We start from the raw sequence: 12,549 nt of genomic DNA, 5'->3' as shown, positions 1-12,549 counted from the left end.
TTACTTGTCCATGATCGCCAGAGCCCCTGAAAGCGAGGCTATCAGATTCCACTCCTGCATTTTGCTCCTCTCTCTACATTGCAACAAGATACCCTAGGTTAGAATTCTGAGGATTGATTTTTGCTCCCAGACCCTTATACTCAACATCGTGCCACCTCTGTCACCAGCACCATACGGGTTGTTTTTTTGTTTTTTTTTTTTTTGTCTTTTAAAATTAACATTTTGCTTGAGGAAAAGTTGGTGAAACTACACACAAATTAACCACCCGCAGCTTGTGATATGGGTCATGAATAGGTTGGATTACCAGCAGTACCTTTTAGCTATAAAATATAACACGTGACTGACTAACCTGGGGATTTGATTTGCTGTGTGAAGTAAGAAATTTTGGAAGAGGAAAGAAACAAAGTGGTCATTTTTAAACAACTTAACATTGAAACAGAACTGTATTTTCTGGAAAAATATGTATGAATCTTTTATAGACATGCACATTTTCAGTTATTTGAACTCAGTTATATAGAAACACAAATTATGTAATTTTGTCATAATAAATTTAAAATTTAGTAATTAACCAGAAAATTTGAAGAAAATATGGTGATGAGTAAAAATTTCTATTCTTAGAATTATTTTTATTTTCTGAAAGGAAAATGAGTAATTGCATTGCTCCACCTTACCTTGATTAACACTCACTCCATTCAACAATCCTCATCAAAACATTGTCAGCGTTAAGAGAGTAGGATGGAGATAAAATTTAACTCTTAATTATAGTGATTAAGAGAATACTTTCAACTTTCAGAAATATTTAAGTGTTTGAGTATTGGGTATTTGAAAGCTTGATACTTAATTTAACTTTAAAGAGAAGCCTGTTTCTTGCTCTTTTTTTTTTTTTTAAGTATAACTGCCCTCAACATAAGTTTCAGGTGTACAACATAATGATTTGATACATGTATATTTCGTGAAATGATCACGGTAAGTCTAGTTGTTCATCAGATTCATCATATGAAGTTATAGAATTTTTTTTCTTATGAGAATTTTTTTTTTTTTTGAGATTTATTTATTTGAGAGAGCACGTGGATGCAAATGCAGGGAGGAGCAGGACTGGAGAGCAAGACTTCTCAAGCAGACTCCTTGCTGAGTGCCAAGCCGGGCTAGATAGAGCCTGATCCCAGAACCTTGAGATCCTGACCTGAGCCAAAATCTAGAGTAGGCCACCTAACGGACTGAGCCACCCATGTGCCCTCCTTATGATGAGAACTTTTAAGATAAGTCTCTTAGCATCTTTCAGATGTGCAATACAGTATTAACTATAGTTGCCATGCGGTACTTTACATCCCTGTAACTTATTTTATGACTGGGCGTTTGTGCCTTCAAAAGCACAAACTTAACCTGTTTCACCCTCTACCCCACCAGCACACACACTTTTTGAGGATAGGGGCCATATCCTAGGAATTACCATATGTTTTGAAGTTTACTCAAAACCTATAGTAATCTCTCAAAAATACTGAGTGAATTATCAAATTTACTTACTGAATGAAACTTTTACCCACCCCTCAGAATATGAAGTGTAGAACCAGCCAGAATGCACTGTGATTAAGGAAAGGTTTTAGAGGGTACATATGGATTTATTCATTTTTCTTTAAATTCACTGTGACCATCCCAGAAAGTAGAGGCTCAATTTCATTATCTTTTCTGGAGTAAAGGTAATCCACTTTTTCTTTCCCGAATTGGAAATATCAGTCTTGAATTATATAGATGAAAACAAGATTCATTTTCAGACAACGTTTAGAAAAATTAAAGAGATATTAAGTTACATTTTTATCAGGAGCCATGTTATACCTAATTTTAGGCATTTTAAGGAAAGTGGTTTGTCTTACATGTGCCTATCTGCTAAAGCCTCTTAGAAAACGTGTACATCAGAATTGAGATTAGATGAAATTTTCATGTGACCCTTGCTGTAGCTACAATTCTGATTTCTTAACCTAAACACATTATTTAACATTGTTTTGTTTGATGAGGGCTGATTTTCTTTAAAAATGTTTGTCTTGTATATAATTTCAGATTTACAGAAAATAACAAGTATATATGAAGATTACCCAGATTCACCTTTTTACTTTTGTCCCATTTGATTTTATTCTGCGTATATATATGTGGGTGGAGATATATATGTATATACATATTGTACATATATACATACATATGTACATTATAGATACGTATATATGTACATTATATATACGTATATATGTACACACTACACACACACACACACTCCTTTTTCTGAACAGTTTGAGATTAGGTTGCAGACATAGAGCCTCTCTGTTCTTAAGTACTTCAGCATATATTTCATGAGAACAAGGACACACTCCTATATATACACAGTACAGTTAACCAAAATCAGGAAATTTAATCATGTTATAATGCCATTATCTGGAGGCCAAATTCAGATTTCATTAATGTTGCAATTACATATTTTGTACCCCTTTCCAGCCTCCTTTTATCTGATGTAAGATAAGATACCACATTATATTTAGTTGGAAGGTATCACATTGCATTTAGTTGTCCTATCTCTTTAATCTGGAATAGTTCCTTAGGCTCTTTGCTTTTTATGAACTTGACGTTTTTTAAGAATGTGGTTTGGATATTAGGAACAATGTCCCTCAGTTTGGGTTTGACTGATACTTCCTCATCATTAAATTCAGATTATGTAATTTCGATGGATGACACAGAAAGAATGTTGTGTGCTTTTTAGGGCACATGAAGTCATTTGTTCACATTGATGTTACCTCTGATCACCTCTTTAAGATGGCATGTGCCAGATTTTCCATTTGTAATTCATAAGTACTTTTAGAGAGCTACTCTGAGACATCAAACTTTCAGGTATACACACCAGTTTTAGCATCTTGATTGAGCCAGTTAATACTGTGGTGGTTGCCAAATGATGATTTTTCTAACTCCATTATTTCTTCTTTATTTATTGTCATTTTATTGTAAGGAGTAACCCTCTCTTTTTCCCCACTTGTATCAGAAGGGAATCATAGGTTTTAAAAATAATTTAATGGATTGTAAGCATTACTTTCCTTATTTATTTTGATGCTTAAATTCTCCCAGATTTGGTTGTGAGAGCACATTTTTATTGATACAAGTTTTTAAGGCTCTGCATTTTCCCCTTACCACTATTTTTAAAGTATGCTGTATATGCTGACATGTAGTGTTTTGTCATAATCATTTTTTAGTACTTACATAATTTTACTTTGTAGGTCCCTTTCACTCAGGAGTTACTTAATAGAGGTCGTAAAAATTTTTCTCATGAAAGTCTTTTTTGATTATTAATTTTGTTATTTCTAGTTTTGTGATTAGATAATATTGTTTCTAAAAATTATAGTCTGTGAAACTTACTGATTGTGTGTGTGTGTGTGTGTGTGTGTGTGTGTATGTGAGAGAGAGAGAGAGAGAGAGAGAAAATGATCCCTGTGATTTAAAGAAGATATTTTCTCAATTGGGTTATTCCTTTTCTTTTGAGTGAGCTTGGCAGTTTGTTTCCTTTAAGGAATTTGTTCATTTCATCTAGATTTTTGAATTCATTGGCTTAAATATTACTTCATAATATTCTCTTATCCTTTTAATGAACTTATTTAGGATCTGTAATGATGTTCACTATATTGGTTATCTTTTGCTGCATAACTACCTATTCCAAGTCTTCGTGACTTAGAACAACAAACATTTATTATCTCACCTTTCCTATAGATCAGGAGTTTGAAAGCTATTTAGGTTGATGGTTCTGGATCAGTGTTTCTCATGAACTTGTAATGAAGATGTTAGCTAGTATGCCATTTCTCTAAAGGCTTGAGTAGAGCTGATAGATTTGCTTCCAGGATAGCTCATTCACATGCCTATTGGATGGAGCCCTCTGTTTTCTACTTCTCTTGACTTGGAGGCTTCAGTTCCGTACTGAATAGACCTCCATAGGGTCCTCACGACATGGCTTCCCTGAGTGAGAAAACAGATCAAACATAAAGCTAGCTGCACAGTACCTTTGGAGAAAAGGTACTAGTCTCTGAAGTTACACATATTTACTTCTGCTGTATTCTGTTTTTTATAGCAAGTCTCAAATCTAGTCCATATTCAAAAGGAGGGAAATGAGGCACCAACTCTTAAAGGTAGAAATATCAAAGAAATTATGGACATGTTTTATAGATAACCTCTTGTTCCCATTCCTGATGGTATTTTGTGCCTGTTTTTCCTGGTGCAACTGGATAGAGGAGTATATATTTTATTGATCTCTTCAAAGAACCTACTTTTGATTTTATTGATTTTTCTTATTTTTCTATGTCTCTCTTTGCTTTGTGTGTGTGTGTGTGTGTGTGTGTGTGTGTGTGCGTGTGTGTGTGTTAAGTTTCCTTGTTTTTTCAGGTGGAAGATCAGCTCATTGATAATGAGAACTTTCTTGTTTTATAATATAGATGGTTAGTGCTGTAAATTTTTCTTCAGACACTACTTTGACTCTATCACACATATTTTGGTATGTTACATTTTCATTTTTTTTTTCAGTTCAAAATACTTGTTAGTTTCTTTTTTGACCCATGGGTTACTTAGAACAACTATATATCTTTCTAAATATTCTAGTATTTTCCAGATATCTTTTTGATACTGATTTATAATTTAGTTTCATATTGGTTACAGCATAATTTGTAAGATTTAAATTCTATTAAATATATTGGCACTGAGTTTATGGCATAGAATATGGCCTGTCTTGGTAAATGTTATGTCTGTATTTGAAAAGAATGTGCATTCTGCTGCTGTTGGGTGATTGTTCTATAATGTCAGGTCAAGTTGGTTCATAATGCTATTTGAGTTTTTTATATGCTCACTGATTTTCTGTCTACTTTATTAATGCAAGGGGGTATTGAAAATCCCCAACTGTAATTATTGTTCAATTTCTACTTTCAGTTCTGTCAGTTTTTGCTTCATATATTTTGAAGTTCTTTTGTTAGGTACATAAGCCTTTAGGATTGTTGAGCACTCTTGAACTGGAACTGTTTTTTTTTTTTTTTTTTTTAATGATTGTGAAATGACCCTTTTTATCTCTGGTAATCTTGGTTGTAGAATCTCTATTTTCTGGGGCGCCTGGGTAGCGCAGTCGTTAAAGCGTCTGCCTTCGGCTCAGGGCGTGATCCCGGCGTTCCGGGATCGAGTCCTACATCGGGCTCCTCCGCTAGGAGCCTGCTTCTTCCTCTCTCACTCGCCTGCTGTGTTCCCTCTCTCGCTGGCTGTCTCTCTGTCACATAAATAAATAAAATCTTTAAAAAAAAAAAAAAAAGAATCTCTATTTTCTGATATTAGTATAGTGACTCAAGCTTTTTTTTCTTGATTAGTGTTGGCATGGCTTACTCATTTTCCATTCTTTATTTTATACCTATTTGTGTCTTTAAAGGGGATTTCTTCTGGATCTTGATTTTTTTTTTTTAATCTAACAATCACTGCTTTTTACTTGGAGGTGTTTAGACCATTTACATTTAATGTGTTGACTGATATGGTTGGGTTTAAAGCTAATATCTTGCTGCTTGTTTTCTATTTGTCCTGTGTTTGTTTCTTTTCTTTTGTTTATCTTTTTCCAATTTTTCTGCATTTTCATTATATATTATACAGTATACTTGCATATTATTTCCTCTATCAGCTTATTAGCTATTTTTCCCCTTAATCAGTTGCTTTAGGGTTTATAGTATGCATCTTAAACTTGTCATGTTTACCTCAAAGTAATATTAGGATTATATTTTATATGCACTATTGGTTTATCAGCTATATCACTTTGTCTCTTTTTTAGTGTTTGTTTTAGGGTTTACAATATGCAAATGTAATTTACCACAATCTGTTTTCAAGTATACCACTCACAGTATAAGACAGTATATGTACTGTTTCCTATCCCCTGGCTTTTGTGCTGTTGCTGACATATATTTTATTTCTATTTATCTTGTAACCCTCCCAATACATTTTTATTTTCTTTTAAACAATTATCTTCCTTTATTAAGAGATTTTTATTTTTTAAGGACAGTTTTATAGTGGATTCATTTCTGGTTTTCTATCCTGTTCCATTGATTTATGTTATTGGTTATTGGTTTTTGAGAGGAACATTGCAGGGTTTAAGTACCATTTCATTACCTGATATAAAAGGAGCAAACTATCAGTGATTTACCACTGTTGATGTTGACGTTGGCTAAAGTAGTGTTTGTCAGGTTTCTGTACTGCAGAGTTAACTCTTCTTCCCTTTCCATACTTACTCTTTGGAAGGAAATCTCCATGAGTTGCTCCCACTTAAGGAGTGAGGGGTTATGCTCCCCCTCTTTTAAGGTAGAATATATAATTTACCTGGAATTCTTCTGTAAGGAAGGTTAGTTTAACTCCCTTATTTAAGTTTTTAAATTTAATTCCAATATAGATAATATACAATGTTCTATTAGTTTCAGGTGTACAATATAGTAATTCAGCAATTCTATACATTACTCAGTTCTCATCATGATAACTGTACTCTTTAATCCCCATCACTATTTCATCCATCCCTCCTCCCCCACCACTTCCCCTCAGGTAACCATCAGTTCTCCGTAGTTAAGAGTCTGTTTTCTTGGTTTGTCTCTATTTTTTTTTCTTTGCTCATTTGTTTTAATTTCTTGAATTCCATATGTGAGTGAAATCATTGGTATTTGTCTTTCTTAAATGACTTAGTTCACTTAGCATTGTACTCACTGGTTCCATTCAGGTTGCTGGAGATGCCAAGATTTCATTCTTTTTTTATGGCTGTGTAATATTCCATTGTATATATGTACCATTTTTATCCATTCATCCGTCAGTGGACACTTGAGCTGCTTCTGAAATTAGCTATTATAAATAATGCTATAATAAACATAAGGGTGCATGTATCCTTTTAATTAGTGTTTTTGTAATTTTTAGGTATATACTTAGTAGTGTAATTACTGGATCATAGGGTAGTTCTATTTTAAACTTTTTTGAGGAACCTCCAGAGTGTCTTCCAGAATGGTTGCGCCAGTTTGCATTTCCACCAGCAGTGGAAGGAGTGTTCCTTTTTTTCCACGTCCTCGCCAAAACTTGTTGTTTCTTGTGTTGTTGATTATAGCCACTCTGACAGGTATGAAGTGATAATCTCTTTGTAGTTTTGGTTTGTAGTTCCCTGATGATTAGTGATGTTGAGCGTCTATCTTTTCATGTGTCTTAGCCATCTGTATGTCTTGGAGAAATGTTTGTTCATGTCTTCTGCCCATTTTCTAATTGGATTATTTGGGTTTTTTTTTTTTTGATGTGTATTCATTTGTATAAGTTCTTTATGTTTTGGATACTAATCCTTTATCAGGTATGTCATTTGCAAATATCTTCTCTCATTTAGTATATTGCCTTTTAGTTCTGTTGATTGCTTCCTTTGCTGTGCACAGTCTTTATTTTGATGTAGTCCCAACAGTTTATTTTTGTTTCCCTTGACTCAGGAGACCTATTTAGAAAAATGTTGCTGTGGGTGATGTCAGAGAAATTACTGTCTGTGTTCTCTTCTAGGATTTTATGGTTTCATTTCACATTTAGGTCTTTAATCCACTTTGAGTTTATTTTTGTGTATGGAAGTAGTCCAGTTTTGTTCTTTTGCGTGTAGCTGTCCAGTTTCCCCAATACCATTTGTTGAAGAGACTGTCTTTTTTCCTATTGCATATTCTATATATAGACATTTTAACAATATCTGTTCTTCCAGTTGTTGAGGATGGAATGTCTTTTTCTTTTTATTCCCTGGTCTTCAATTTCTTTCATTATTACATAGTTTTCAGAATATTGGGTCTTTCCCTTCTCTGGTTAGTTTATTCCTTAACTCCCTCATTTATTAAATCAATCATTTATATCAGTATGGACTCATAGATATTTATCTTACACTTTGGGTTGTAATCCAGTACTTATTTATTTGTTCAAACTGTCCAGTTTTGGCACTGTTATCCTTTTTTTTTTTTTTTAAAGATTTTATTTATTTATTCAACAGAGATAGAGACAACCAGCGAGAGAGGGAACACAAGCAGGGGGAGTGGGAGAGGAAGAAGCAGGCTCCCAGCGGAGGAGCCTGATGTGGGGCTCGATCCCATAACTCCGGGATCACGCCCTGAGCCGAAGGCAGACGCTTAACCGCTGTGCCACCCAGGCGCCCCAGCACTGTTATCCTTTTAAAGACATTTTAGAAAATAAGAAAAAAGGACTTTTGTATTTACCTGTGTATTTACTGTTTCTGATACTTTTTGTTGTATATCTAGATTTCTCTTCTGTTTCATTTACTTTCTCCCTCAAGTTATTCCTCTAACATTTCTTGTAGTGCATGTCTTGTACTGATAAATTTTTTCAGTGATTTTATGTCTGACATATTGACCTTTTGAAAGGTACTTATACTAGGTATAAAACTCTAGATTTATTTTTTTTTCTTTTCATACTTTACAGATGTTGCTTAATTCTCTTGCATTATTTCCTATGAGAAAACTGTTTGTTTTTGTTCCTCTGTAAGTGGTGTGTTGTTTTTCTTTGACTGCTTTTAAGATTTTTCTTTTTATCATTGGTTTTTGTCAATTATATTATAATGTACCCTGGTGTAGTTTTCTTCATGATTTTCCTCCATAGGGTTTGTGGAGCTTTTTGGATTTGTGAGTATATATTTTCATTTAATTTGGGGAAAACTTCAGCTATTATTTCTTCAAAAATTTTTTTGTTCCTTCTTCTCCTTCTTTTGTTTTGGGGACTCAAAATACATATATAGTAGGCCATTTAAAAATTGTTCCATAATTCACTAATGCTTCTGTTCTTTTTCATTGTTTGTTTCAGTGTCTTTCTCTGTTTTTATTTTGAATGTTCTGTGCCTTCAGGTACCCTAATATCTTCTTTTGCAAGACTTAATCTGCTGTTAATACTCCCTAGCATCTCAGACATTGTATTTTTCATCACTTTCATTTGGGTCTGTCTTTATCTTTCATGTTCTATTTAGCATACTCATGCTTTTCTCTACCTTCTTGAACATATGTAGTTATCACTGTTGAAATTTTTTAAAGCAATTCTATCATCTGCCATTTTTGTATTTCTCTTGATTTTTTTTTCTTCCCCTCTTCATTATGAATCTTATTTTCCTGTTTCTTTGCATGCCTGAGATATTTTGATTGGATGCCAGATACTGTGCATTCCAATTATTGTGTGCTAGATAATTTTATTCTCTTAAATATTCTTGATTTATTCTAAGCTGTAGTTAAATTATTTGGAAACAGTTTAAGCTTTTCATAGTTTGCTTCTAAGCTTTGTTAGGCAGAATCAAAACAGATTTTAGCCTAGATTAATTTGGCTCTACCACTTAGGCAGTATTCTTCAGAGTATTCTCTCTTTTTTTTTTTTTTTTTTTTTAAGATTTTATTCATTTGTTTGACAGAGAACATGAGCGCATAAGCAGGGGGAGCTGCAGAGGGAGAGGAGAAGCAGGTTCCCCACTGAGCAGGGAGCCCCGATGTGGGGCTCGATCCAGGGCCCTGAGATCATGACCCTAGCTGAAAGCAGATTGTTAATTGACTGAGCCACACAGGCACTCCCAGAGTATTCACTTTAATGATAACTTTTATAGTACAAGGTTTTCTACTCTTTTTGAGAGGAAAGATGACTACTCCCAGCCTTGTGTGAGCTCTGAGATTGTTTTTCATGTTCCATTCTCATGATTCCCTGGCTTTGGGTGGTTTTCTCACATACATGAAGCAATCATACTTAGCTGATGACACTTTCGCAGCAATACACTGGTCTTGTCTAGGTTTATTCTCTGGACAGTTGTCTCTTCTTCATATATGGCCTTCTTTGGTGCTGTACATTGTGAATTATACATGTCTTTGCCTCCCCTAACTCACGCCCTTGTCAGGGAAAAATGTCAGGCTCCATTCTCCATTTGGTTCTCCATCTTTGCTGTGAAGCTTGAAAATTCTCCAGGTAGTAAGACAGGATAATTATAAAGATTTTCTCATTTGTTTCCCTTCTTTCCAATCACTGTTTTTTGTTGCCTATTTGATGTCTGAACATCATTGTTTCATATATTTTGTCCAGTTTTTAGTTAATGTGGGAAGGTAAATCCTACCACTGTTATTCCATCATAGCTAGAAGCAGAATTCCTCTGTTTCTATTCCATAGTCGCTTTTAAAAATCTTGCTTTGAGAAGTGTGATGCTACTTTTATTCTATTTCCCATATATTATTTGGTCTCATAAGCTATGGACTTTAAAGTCTTCATATTAAGGTACATTTCAGAGTGGGTCATTAGGACTCATTTCTCACATGTTCAGTTGTTCTTCTCATTATGTGAATTTCCGGAAAGTATACTTAGATTATAATTTAAAATATTCTTTTCTGCTCTTTTGTTTTCCTTTCCAAGGTCTCCAATTCTTTGTATATTAGATTTTCTTTACCTTTTTCCACTTCAACTGCTTTTCTCTGATGGTTTTTATTTATTTTTTCTCATTTGGTAATTTTCTAGCTTTTTCTTTGCCCTTAAGAAATTAAAAAAAATTTTTTATTGGGGGTGGCACCTGGCTGGCACAGTCTTTTAAGTATCCAACTCTTGGTTTTGGCTCAGGTCATGATCTCAGGGTCATGGGATCGAGCCCTGCATTGGGTTCCGTACTTAGCACAGACTCTTCTTAGGACTCTGTCTTTCACTCCTTCTGCCCCTCCCCCTGCTCACCTTCTTTCTCTTTCTAAAATAAATCTTAAAAATTTTTATTGGGATAAAGTACACATAACGTTTGCCACTTTTAACCATTTTATTTTAAATATTGTCTCCCCCCAACTTGGGGCTCAAACTCACAGCCCTGAGATCAAGAGCCTGTGCTTTAACACCTGAGCTATCCAGGCGCCCTGCCTCTTACATAATTTTTATTTTACTTTATTCTTCCTTGAGCACTTATTTGTTCTTCTAATACCTTTTTTTTGAACTAACTTTTTTTCCCTTAATTTCTGTTCATAGTTGTTTGAATTTTTGAGTCTGCGTACAAATGCTTACTACTACTAATATAATTCAGTATTGTAATTTGTTTATGCCTTGTGTTTTTTGCTTGTATGGGGAATCATCATCACTTGAAATGTTTTCTTTTATTCTGATTTTGACTCATAGTAGCTTGGCATTGATGAAAACAGTATCTTTGTGGATTTGGTTGTTGGCCCTATTTTATAAAATAGTCTTAGTTTAAGAATACTTTTCTTCTGGAGGTGAAGCAAAGTGCAGTTATTTAATGGATAATTTTTTAAGTAGTGCTGAGGGTGGAGTTGAATGTCTTTATTTTGTTTTAGAAGAGCCTCAGTTTCCCACTCTTACTTTTTCCTCCTAACACCCAGTTTCCACAGGATGTCTCTACCTGCCTTTTTATCATCTTCTACTTGTGTATTTCTTTTCCAAGGTTGCTTCTTGACTTTTGTGTTTAGGGTGATTTTTGTTTTTGTTTTTTATTTTATTTATTTTAAAGAGAGAGTTGGGTGGTGGGTGCAGAGGGAAAGGGAGAGAATCTCAAGCTGAGTGTGGAGCCCAGTGTGGGGCTTGATCTCATAACCCTGAGATCAAGACCTGAGCTCAAACCAAAAGTTGAACACGTAACTGGCTGAGCCACTCAGTTGCCCCTGTTTTATTAGATGTTCTTAATACTGATCTATTTGGGAGGATATATGGAGAAATTCAGATTTAGGCAACTGTCAGTACTTTGTTCCCTACAACCTGGAGGACTTGCTTCTTGAGAGCAATTATATTTTTTATATTCTTTAACTAGAAAAGCTAATTTTGGACATTTTCTTGAATCAAAAATATTATGGCATGTAACATAGCATTTGACCTTTTAAAATGGCTGGATTTTGCAAATAAGGGACTTTGGAATTTTATTCTTTCAGATAACAGATCAGTAGAGTAGTTTTGCTATTTTTCATGTACATTCTGAATTCCAGATTGTTCTTACACCTATGTGTGGGATGTCTATAAAGTTAGCTTAAAGTTACTACATAATACCTTCTAGTGCTTTAATGAAATAGTGAATTATTGTTACTTGACCTTTTGAAAAGGTCAGTAGTACATTTTGTTTCATTTTTTTAAAGGACATTTAAATGTAATGAAAGTCAGAACTGTAATATTATCATGAAAGTAAAGGTTATGGGGTACATTTAATTGTGTTCCTTTAGTTTTGAATCTGCTTTGAGGGAGCCTGTGCTAAAATTCTCATGGTGATTATTTTTCGAGAATTTTATTACTCTTTTTCATTTTATATTGTTGGAGTAAAAGATTATATTTGTTTGTCTTTTTCTGCTTACCTTTGCTCAGATCATGTGTATTATCCTATTTAAGATATAAAGTTTAAGCTGCTTACCCATTCACTTTGTCAAGAAAGTGAAACTGAATATATTTCTCAGAACAGTTCTTTTCTTAGACTCGAGTAAAATTTGGTATATTCAAATGTATAGCTAGTAAATATTTAAATTAAAATAAATATTAGTGTTTTTATTAAAGGCCCACGAATATGGGAGA

General features: G+C 34.0%; 1 protein-coding gene across 3 annotated transcripts in view; it reads left to right on the top strand.

The window, feature by feature from the left end:
- FANCL (FA complementation group L) overlaps positions 1 to 12,549 on the top strand; it is a 91,290-nt gene that overhangs the window by 918 nt on the left and 77,823 nt on the right. The gene's annotated exons all lie outside the window — the stretch shown is intronic.

This window comes from Ursus americanus, chromosome 7, assembly GCF_024610735.1.
Source record: "Ursus americanus isolate L20-20 chromosome 7, mUrsAme1.1.p, whole genome shotgun sequence".
NCBI lineage: Eukaryota > Metazoa > Chordata > Mammalia > Carnivora > Ursidae > Ursus > Ursus americanus.
This window is presented reverse-complemented; position numbering and strand designations above follow the sequence as displayed.